Here is a 9,848-nt window from a genome sequence, read left to right on the forward strand (position 1 = left end):
ACCCAAGCTAAGACCAAACCCCTTTGACCTCCTCTAGTTGTTTAATCTCATTCAAAATCACCCAACAAATCCGAACAAAGATTATGGATTATTCAACATCTTTATTCCTATTCAATTATGGATATCTAGGCAATCATCACTTCAAAATTATTCAGTTTTGTTAATTAATTGAAATTCGGGCAGAGGTCGGTAGAAGATTACTCCCCTTAATTAGGTAATAGAAATCTGGCTAGTCATTACTTAAAGATTATCCAACATTATTATTCAAGTTTAGATATGGATATTTGGGCAGTTATCACTTAAGGATTATCCAACAACATCGTTCCAGTTCACTTATGGATATTCGGGCAATCATCACTTCAAAATTATTTAGTTTTTTTAATTAATGGAAATTCGAGCAAAGGTCAGTAGAATATTACTCCCCTTTATTAGGTAATGGAGATCCGGCCAATCATTACTTAAGGATTATCCAACATCATTATTCAAGTTCAGTTATGGATATCCTGACAGTTATCACTTAAGGATTATCCAACAACTTTGTTCCACTTCAGTTATGAATAACCGAGTAGTCATTACTTGAAGATTATCCAGTTAACAAAAGAAAATGCTAAGAACTCCTGTCACCTCTACTTGGAACATGAAGCTTCATCAGGCCCTCTTCTTCATCAGTGACCAATTCACCCTCAGGAGTGACCCTAACATCAATTCTCGTCCATGACCATTCAGGCTCAAGAAGAACCAAATGGACCTGTGCGAAAGCATTATCCCACCCTGCGTTAGCCGCTACGAGCGCTTCATCCTCCAAGTTGAGGTAGGACGCCTTCAGTTGAGCCAACTCATCAGTCAACCGAGCAATATCGGCCCTGGCGGTCTCCTTATGCTCCTCCAGCAGCCTCAACTTGGCCCCAAGATGACGCTTCTCTTCCTCAACCCAGCTCGAATGATCACCCAAATCACCTAACTCCCTCTGAGCAGCCCCCATGTCCACCTAGGCCTACAAAGCCGCCTCCTGGGCATCCTTGAGTTGAAGCGACATCAGCGATAGCTGCTCGTTGGTGGTTAGATTTTGCTCTTCCTGAACCCTCAAGGCTTCAGCATGCTTCTTCTCCAACTCGTGCATCTCGACTGAATGTTGCTCTTGAAGGATAGCAATGGCCTCCTCCTCGATTCGAGTAGCTAATACTCCCTCGCCTTCCAAGTACTTGGCCATAGAAGTAGTCTGAACCCCAACTTTCCGGACCTTCCTCAACAATTCAACCACGGGTATAGAGTCCATGGTCTCTATGACTCCCGGGTTGAGCAACCCAACCTCGATCTTCTTCAAGATTCGATAAAGGAAAGAGTGTTTGGTGGGAGTTTTCCCTTTGCCAAAACATGGAGTCTTTCCTCTAACAGGTTCCACGGAATGAGGAATGAGAGTCCCAACAGGAGCACCATCATCACCGGTTAATTCAATCGGGCGAGCATCCACCAGAGCAGGAATGATGTTGATCGGAGGCTTCAAATAGATTGGTAGAACGTCTGCCAACTTAGTGGAGGGGCCATCCACTCGGGTAGATTCAGAATGGACGGGCGAGTCGAACCTCACCTTCTTGGTGACCTTAGTGCTCTTCCTCTTCAGGGCGGCCCTCCTTAGGAGACTTGATCCATCTGATTGGTCACCCATAGTAGCTGCTAGAAAAAATTAACACATGAACAAGTCAGACCATATAATAGCATTACAAAAAGACAAGACACCTAAATCTGGATACTCACCAACCTCCGCCTCGAAAGCATTGTCCCATTGGACCAGCTTATAACATGCTATAACCCGACCTGCCTCTATCCAAGATAGGATTTCATCCACCACCTCATGTTCCCGAGCATCCAACTGACTATAAAAGATGCTGAAAGACATGGCAAGCCTTTTAGTGGTCCCCCCGTTCCAGGAAAATGGAAAACATGGCTGACCATCAAGGCCATACACCCAAGTATGATGGGTGCCCCGCGCCTCCATCTCGAAGAACCCATTCTTCCAATTAATCACATATCTCTCAAACGGTTAGAAAAGAGCACAACCATTTCTGGATTGGAGCAACATCCAACTCCGCCAACCTATGTCATTCTCATCTTTGTTGGAACTATGGCCAACCTAGAACATCCAGAAGAAGAGATGAAGGGTGCATGGTCACTTTAAGACCTCACAAAATATCTTGAAGGCTCGGATAAAACCCCATGAGTTGGGGTGGAGTTATGAGGGGGGCACTTGAAGATGCTGCAGCACCTCAACATACCACCCATCAAAGGGTATCCTCACCCCAATCCGCAGGCAGACGTATTCGAACATGTAGAAGCTCCATCGGTTCTTATTCTCCAAGAGGATATCCTGGCAAACCCGCTCCCGGTCAGAGAAACCATACCATAAAATGTCATTCGTCGGACGAGTGAGGACGTCTATGTTAGGACGTTTATCTAGAGAATACAAGGACATAGTGAAATGGAAAATAGTAAAAGGATACTATTATAACAAACCTACTAAGTTTTAATGAAGACAAGGTGTTATATGGAAGCTTGAAGACTTGGACATCACAACAAATAACATACCGAAAACTCAAGGTTAACGTCATAGAACTAAGGATTGCTTTTATATTCTAGAGTCATATGATGCTTGCCTAGTATTGAGTTTAGGTTAGGTAAACCCAAGATGGAAGTGTCTCACAAAAAGTCTAAAATAAAAATCATATAGGTTGAGGCATCACATATACATACATATATATGATAAGTAAGATTCAAGCATTTGCTTTAAGCATACATGTTTTTGTGCATAAAGGAATTAAACATTTCAAAACTCATGTTGCATGATCATTCATCATATAGGGTGTTTACCATATAGTTAGGAAAAACTATTTTTAAACAATATTAATTGATTAACTCATTTGATAGTCGATTAAGTCCTGGTAAAATCTATTAATCGGTTAAGGACAGGTCTAATCGATTAAATGGAGTTGCAGTAGCTAACCACCCATGATTTCTGCTTATTAATTGATTAAGAAAGTTACTAATCGATTAAGCCATAACTGAAAAACTATTTTCAAGAAACACGTTAAACGATTAACGTGCTATTTAATCGATTAATATCAGTTGAGTAAGTTTTAAACAAAAACTGTTAGTTTGAAACAGAACAAATCAGTTTTAAAGAGAAGCTTTTCACACTTTCAATTAACAACGAAAAAGAACAGAAAGAAAGAGAAACTCAAGATTCATTGTGCTTAATTTTTGAGTTTATCTTGTTTATTCTTGAGAAGTTTTTATTGCATACATTCTCAAGAGAGAAAAGAGAGAAAGTCTTTTTCATTGTGCTAAACATTTTAATTCAGGTGAAAGACCTTGCATAATTTCCACATCTAGATTTTAGGGTTGTTTATGAGATCTTTTGTCAAGGGTTATAGAGCCGAATTCAGAGTCTATATCCGCACAATCTTGTGTGCAAAGCAACTCGACAAATCTTCTATAATTTGAGGATAATTCTCATGGTGTGTGGTATCATCACAAGTTGATAATTGGCCGTCTTCAAAAGACAGGGAGTCTTGATTCAAGCGATAGTTTCAGTTGAGGCCAAATTGCGTGAACAATGTGATATCCAAATAGGCGTAGATAGCGGTCAAACCGAGCTTGGTGGCTCAATGATTTCAAGAAATAAGTTTCTGCTAGGATTATTGGACGTGTGGTTGTAATTGAATAACATTTCTTATAGTGAAGAAATCTCCCAGATCAACTGAGAGGTCTGGATATAGTTTACAAGTAGACCCGCAAACGAACCAGGATAAAATCATCGAGCACATTTTCTCTTTCCCTATCTCTTTACGTTTCTGTCATTACTTGCTTTCTGAGTTTATTTGCATTATGTGATTAAGTGCTAATTGATGTTAATCTGTTGATAATCACGAATCAATATTAGGATAGTAAAGATTAAGATTCATCAGTGTTTTCAAAGCAAGAAAAGTCTATTTTTCAAAGAATAAACAACCAGTATTAGTGATTAACATACTGACCATAATCGATTAACACAACTGTCTTTAATCGATTAACCCCGTTAATAATCGATTAACTGCAGCAACTTTGTATTCTGGGCAAATATCGGAAAAGCGGGATTAGTGATCCTCTACACCTGTTCACCCCTCCCCCTCTAGGTGTATTCTTACCTCACTGGTACCCAACAAGTGGTATTAGAGCTAGTACAAAGGTACTAGCTTGGCTGCTAAATTCATTGATCCTAGGGATTACTCACTATGGATTCCACTAACCCTTTCGGCGGTGATGGCGCATCCATCAATCACCCTTCAATCTTCAGTGGCAAGGGATACGCCTACTAGAAGGTGCGCATGTGAATCTTTATTGAGGCAATCGACACGGATATTTGAGACTCCAGTGTCAATGGGCCTTTTACTCCACTACACTTGGTGGATGGTGAACCCAAAGAAAAACCAAAGGGATTGTGGACTGACAAAGAGAAACATAAAGCCCAACACAATCTCAAGGAAAAAAACATAATAACCTTTGCCTTATCATATGATGAATTCTTTCGGGTGTCACAATGCCTAAATGAAAAAGAGATGTGGGATACTTTACGAGTAACCCATGAAGGCACAAGTGAGGTTAAGCACACAAGATTGAATGCGTTAACACATCAATATGAGCTATTTCATATGTCTCCAAATGAATCGATTAATGAAATGCAGAAAAGATCCACTCATATTGTTAATCATTTAATTACTTTAGATACGAGTTGTGATATTTACTAAAAAGTGTTGCATTGTCTGGATAGGAAATGGCAGCCCAAGCTAACAACAATAATAGAGTCGAAAGACTTAGACACAATGCCTCTAGCAACTCTCTTTCTCAAAATCCAAGAGCACAAAATGGAGTTTGGACGCTTAACAATGCATGAAGATTCAGACCGAAGAAAAAGGGATCTTTCTAAAAGCTACATCGTCATAACCACAATAAGAGAAAGACGATGAAGATTCCGAGTCTGAATTAGTTGATGAAACCTTAACTCTCCTACTTATAAAATTTGGCAAAATTTCTCAAAAAGAAATGAGGGTTTAAACGCTTTCAAAAGAAAGAGGCAAGTCATTCAACCAGAAGAGGCAAAGTTCCCATAGATCGCCTCATTTGCCATGAGTGTGGCAAATCAGGCCATATGAAATATCAATGCTCGAGTCACCTCAATAAGGTTGAACATGATAAGAGCAACCCTCGAGACTTTAAATCCAAGAAGGCCTACATAGTGAGGGATGTACCAGAGGACGAAACAACAAGTAGCACATTTGATGAAGAGGAGACCATCAAATTGTGCTTAATGGCAAACACTCAAGAAATTGGCAGCACAAGCGATCCGGATGACACGAGTGACGTACATTATTTTGACTCTTCTTCGTGTTCTGATGAGTCTCCTACTTACGATGAATTGTATAGTGCATTTGTTGAGTTGCATGAGGAGCTAAAGAAACTAGCAAAGGTAAATGTAGATAGGTAATGAGTCAACATGTTGCATGAAAGTAAAATAACTAAAATACAAGAGGAATTGAATGAATTAAAACTATAAAATGAGACTCTAGATCTTATTTACTCTTCTTCCTCATGTAGTTGCGCCACTAAATTAATTGAGACTCATATATATGATAAATGCGATGTTTTAAATGCTGAAATTTCCGATTTAAAGGATAAATTGGCAAAGTTCACATATAGTAGTTATAACCTGAGCAACCTACTTGTTGCGTCTAGAAATATAGGTAATCATGGAGGTCTTAGCTATAAACCAATGAATAATAGAAGACTGTATACGAGGCAAGTAGCTCACATGCGTAATAGGTCTAATCATAACATGCCTACTTGTTTTTATTGTGGTAAATATGGCCATACATCTATATCATGCTACATTAGAAAATATGGAGTGCCTAGTGGCAAATATGTAGATGCAAAAAGGGTAAGACTCCTTGATTACTAACAAGAAATGACCCAATATAACTTGGGTACCAAAACAAGGCCAGTAAATTGTTTTGCAGGTATGCCTTCGGACTCAAGGACAACATTGGTACTTGGACATTGGATGTTCGAGGCATATGACGGGTAACAGATTAAAGTTCTTAGATCTCTAACTAAACGGTAAAGGTTATGTCACTTATGGAGACAACAATAGAGGAAGGATACTAGGCATAGGAAGAATTTAAAATGCTTCACAAGCCGTAATAGAGAACGTGCTATATGTCGAAGGACAAGAACACAACCTTCTAAGCATTAGCCAGCTATGCGAAAAAGGTAATAAGGTGTCGTGGAAAATGCATATACAAAGAACATGGAAATTGAGAAGGAGGTTCAAGATGATGAGGAAAGAAATGCAGATCATCAAGAAATGCCAATGGTGTGGAAGACAAAGAAAGATCATCCGCTCGATACAATTCTCTTTATACAAAAATCAGAATGTAATGTATTGTTAGTACAGATTTACGTAGATGATATAATATTTGGCGCTACTATCGATTTACTTTGTAAGATGTTTTCTGATCTTATGAAAGGGGAGTTCCAAATATTGATGATGGGTGAGCTGACATTCTTTCTAGGACTACAAATAAAGCAGATGAGCAGTGGGATATTCACTCACCAAACAAAATATTTCAAGGAACTATTGCAAAAGTTCGAGATGGATAAATGTAAAGAAGCAACAACACCCATGGCATCATCCTGCTATCTCTACAAAGATGAAAACTGTAAAGCAATTGAGGTAACAAAATATCATTGGATAATTGGTTCTTTATTGTATCTAACTGCTAGTCGCCCCGATATAATGTTTAATGTATGTATGTGTGCAAGATATTAAGCCTCATCTAAGGAATCTCATTTTAATGCTGTAAATGTGTTACGAAATATCTTAAAGGAACATTGTCTATGTGTTTATGGTATCCTAAGGATGCTTCCTTTTCTCTAATAGTATATTCTGAGTCTGACTTTGCGGGACGCCAGTTGGACCAGAAAAGTACTAGCGAGACTTGCCATCTCTTGGGCAGCTCACTAGTATCATGGCATAGTAAGAAGCAAGTATGTGTTGCTTTGTCTACCGCCGAAGCGGAATATATTCCCGTCAGCGTGTGTTGCGCTCAGATTCTATGGATGAAGCAACAATTATCAGACTTTGACTTAAAACTAGTAAAAATACTGATAAAATGTGATAACATTAGTGCCATAAATTTACCAAAGAACCCTATTCTGCATTCTAGAACTAAGCATATAGAGATTAGACATCACTTTTTAAGAGATCATGTACAAAAACGTGACTGCATACTTGAATTCGTTGAAACCTCTAAGAAATTGGCGAACTTGGGATACTTCGTGTTACGTAGAGAACTTGGCATACTTGATAAAAAATATCTGAAATAACTTGCTTTAGGGAAATTATGTGTCGTTGCGTGATCTTCAATATATGCTTATAAATGATATATGTTATGAATGCATACTCCCTTGTTTAGATTATCTTCATGAATGTTTTTATGGTCCCTTAGTGTGTCAAAATCCTTTAGGTTTGTGTCTTAGCAATAACATTCTTGCATACTCTAGAAATCTTTAAAATGAACTAAAATCTGTGTGAAGTTATGTCAATAATCGATTACTCTGTGCCTTAATCGATTAATTTGAGCTCTAGTAACCAAAATAAATTTTCATCTTCCATTTTAATCGATTAACACTCACTTTAATCGATTACATGGGCTCCAAAGTTTAAAAGTTTGAAAATTTTAAGTTGGTTAATCGATTATCTACTACATATAATCGATTAACGGTAGTATTATATCAGATTCAAGTGTCATTTTGGGTCATTCTTCACTTAGAATCCTAACCCTCCTTGCTTCCCCCTTCTGATTCAATTCTCTAAGTTGAGTGCTCCTATAGAAATCGATAGCAATTTCGAATACTATCTCATAGTTCCATCTCCCTACAATCCTCAATCTTTACAAATCCGAATCCTCACCATTTTCCCTATTTAGAAACCCTAAAACCTCAATTCGGAAAATCGATTATTGAATCGATTATCAGTGTTATACCTGCAAGAATGAGTGAACTATGCTATATGAGAGTGAAACACACCGCCAAACATGCAAGAGGCGGGGAAAAAGGTTTCTCCTCGGCTCAAGGTGGAAGAAAGAATCATGGGGACTCATACTACTCTCCCATTCTTAAAGAAGTTAGGTTGGCCAAGTTCCAAGGTCGAAAGCAAACATACATCTGGTATGCAGATGCAGAATGGCTGGTTAAACAAGGCTTTCAATTCTCACATGGTTTGGAGAACTATGGAGTGAATAAGTTCTTGGAATTGAAAGGTAAAAATTATCCTTTGCTCATTCAGGAATTTTATAGCAACTTTAGGTATAAAGATGAGGTTTATTCTTCAATGGTAATGGGGAAGATGATAATTCTGGATGAGGAACTGTTTTTGGATGTTGTAGGTCTTGATAGTGATGGACCGATGTTAGGAGACTGTAACAATGAGTCATGGGACTCATTTGATTGTGCAAGAGGGCCTCACTTGTTTGTGTAAGAGGAATTGACTAAAGCATGGTCATTTTCTATTGAAAACTGACTCTTACACTATTTGATTGCATATATATTAGTTCAGAGGAATAATAACCATGCTTAACCCACAATCAATGATCTCAAGCTTATGTTCGTGATAAGTGTGAAATTATGCTACATTTGCATTGCATTTAACTTGCATTTTAGGACATAATTAGGACTTTAGGATTGTTTTTTGCTTTTATTTCTCTTTGTTCGGGTTGAGCGGGTGTTTTTAGCTATGTTGTGCAGTTTGGATGGATTAAAGCCAAAAAGAGTAGAGATTGGGTGCAAGAAGATTGAATTCAGTGTTGAGGCTATACGAAGATTATATTCCTATTTTTTAGATTTGTTTTGTTGGGCTTAACCCAATATTTTGTAATTAGGATAAATAAGAGTTCTCCCTCAAGGTTGAAAACACTTTACACTTTACACTTTACATTACAATTCTCTAATTTAGAATTTGGGATTCTCTTCTACATTATGAGTGAGTAATTCCCTTTGTTTCTTGGATTGGGGCTATGCCCTTTTATATTCAATAAACACTTGTTCTTACTTCTATTTCATTGAGTGTTGTGATTTGAATTATTAATCTGAGTTTTATTCATGTGAGTTGTGTGGCCAACAAATTCTACCTCTTAGATACATTGGGGAATGACTGAGAGGTGAACCCAACTATTTGACCATTCAGTTATTCAAACTAGAATCCTAATTCACGAGAGTAGTATTAGGATTCTCGGGGGTTTCTGGAATTCACCTTGGGTTGCTATTGAAAGTGCGCATGTCAAGAGGAGCACTTTGGAAACCTGGAAAGCTTTCTCACTATGTGTTTTGGTTTTGATGAGGACAACTTGTGTTTATAAGAGCTTGAAGATCATCAACAAATCAACGTGCTTAAGTCTCAAGATTGGTATTAGATTTAGACTTGTAATTAGTTTAGGTTGAGTCCACGGCTTAGGTAAACTCAATACATGTCTCATATGCATAAAACTTTAAATCATTTTAAGTTTTGAGATATGTCATTTATAATATGTTCATGCATCACATTAATACATGTAATCTGTGCATCCTAGCCATAAACTTATGTTGAACATGTATAAATTAAGTGCATAACGTATTTGAGTTTTGCAAATTGAAAATACACTTGGAAATATGTCGTTAATCGATTAAGATGGGTTTTAATCGATTAACATAAGTTTTTGAAAAGCTGTTGAAATAGAAAACTTGGAAAACAGAATCAATTACAATTTTGTAACACGTTAATC

This window comes from Lupinus angustifolius, chromosome LG07 (genome assembly GCF_001865875.1).
Source record: "Lupinus angustifolius cultivar Tanjil chromosome LG07, LupAngTanjil_v1.0, whole genome shotgun sequence".
Classification (NCBI taxonomy): domain Eukaryota; kingdom Viridiplantae; phylum Streptophyta; class Magnoliopsida; order Fabales; family Fabaceae; genus Lupinus; species Lupinus angustifolius.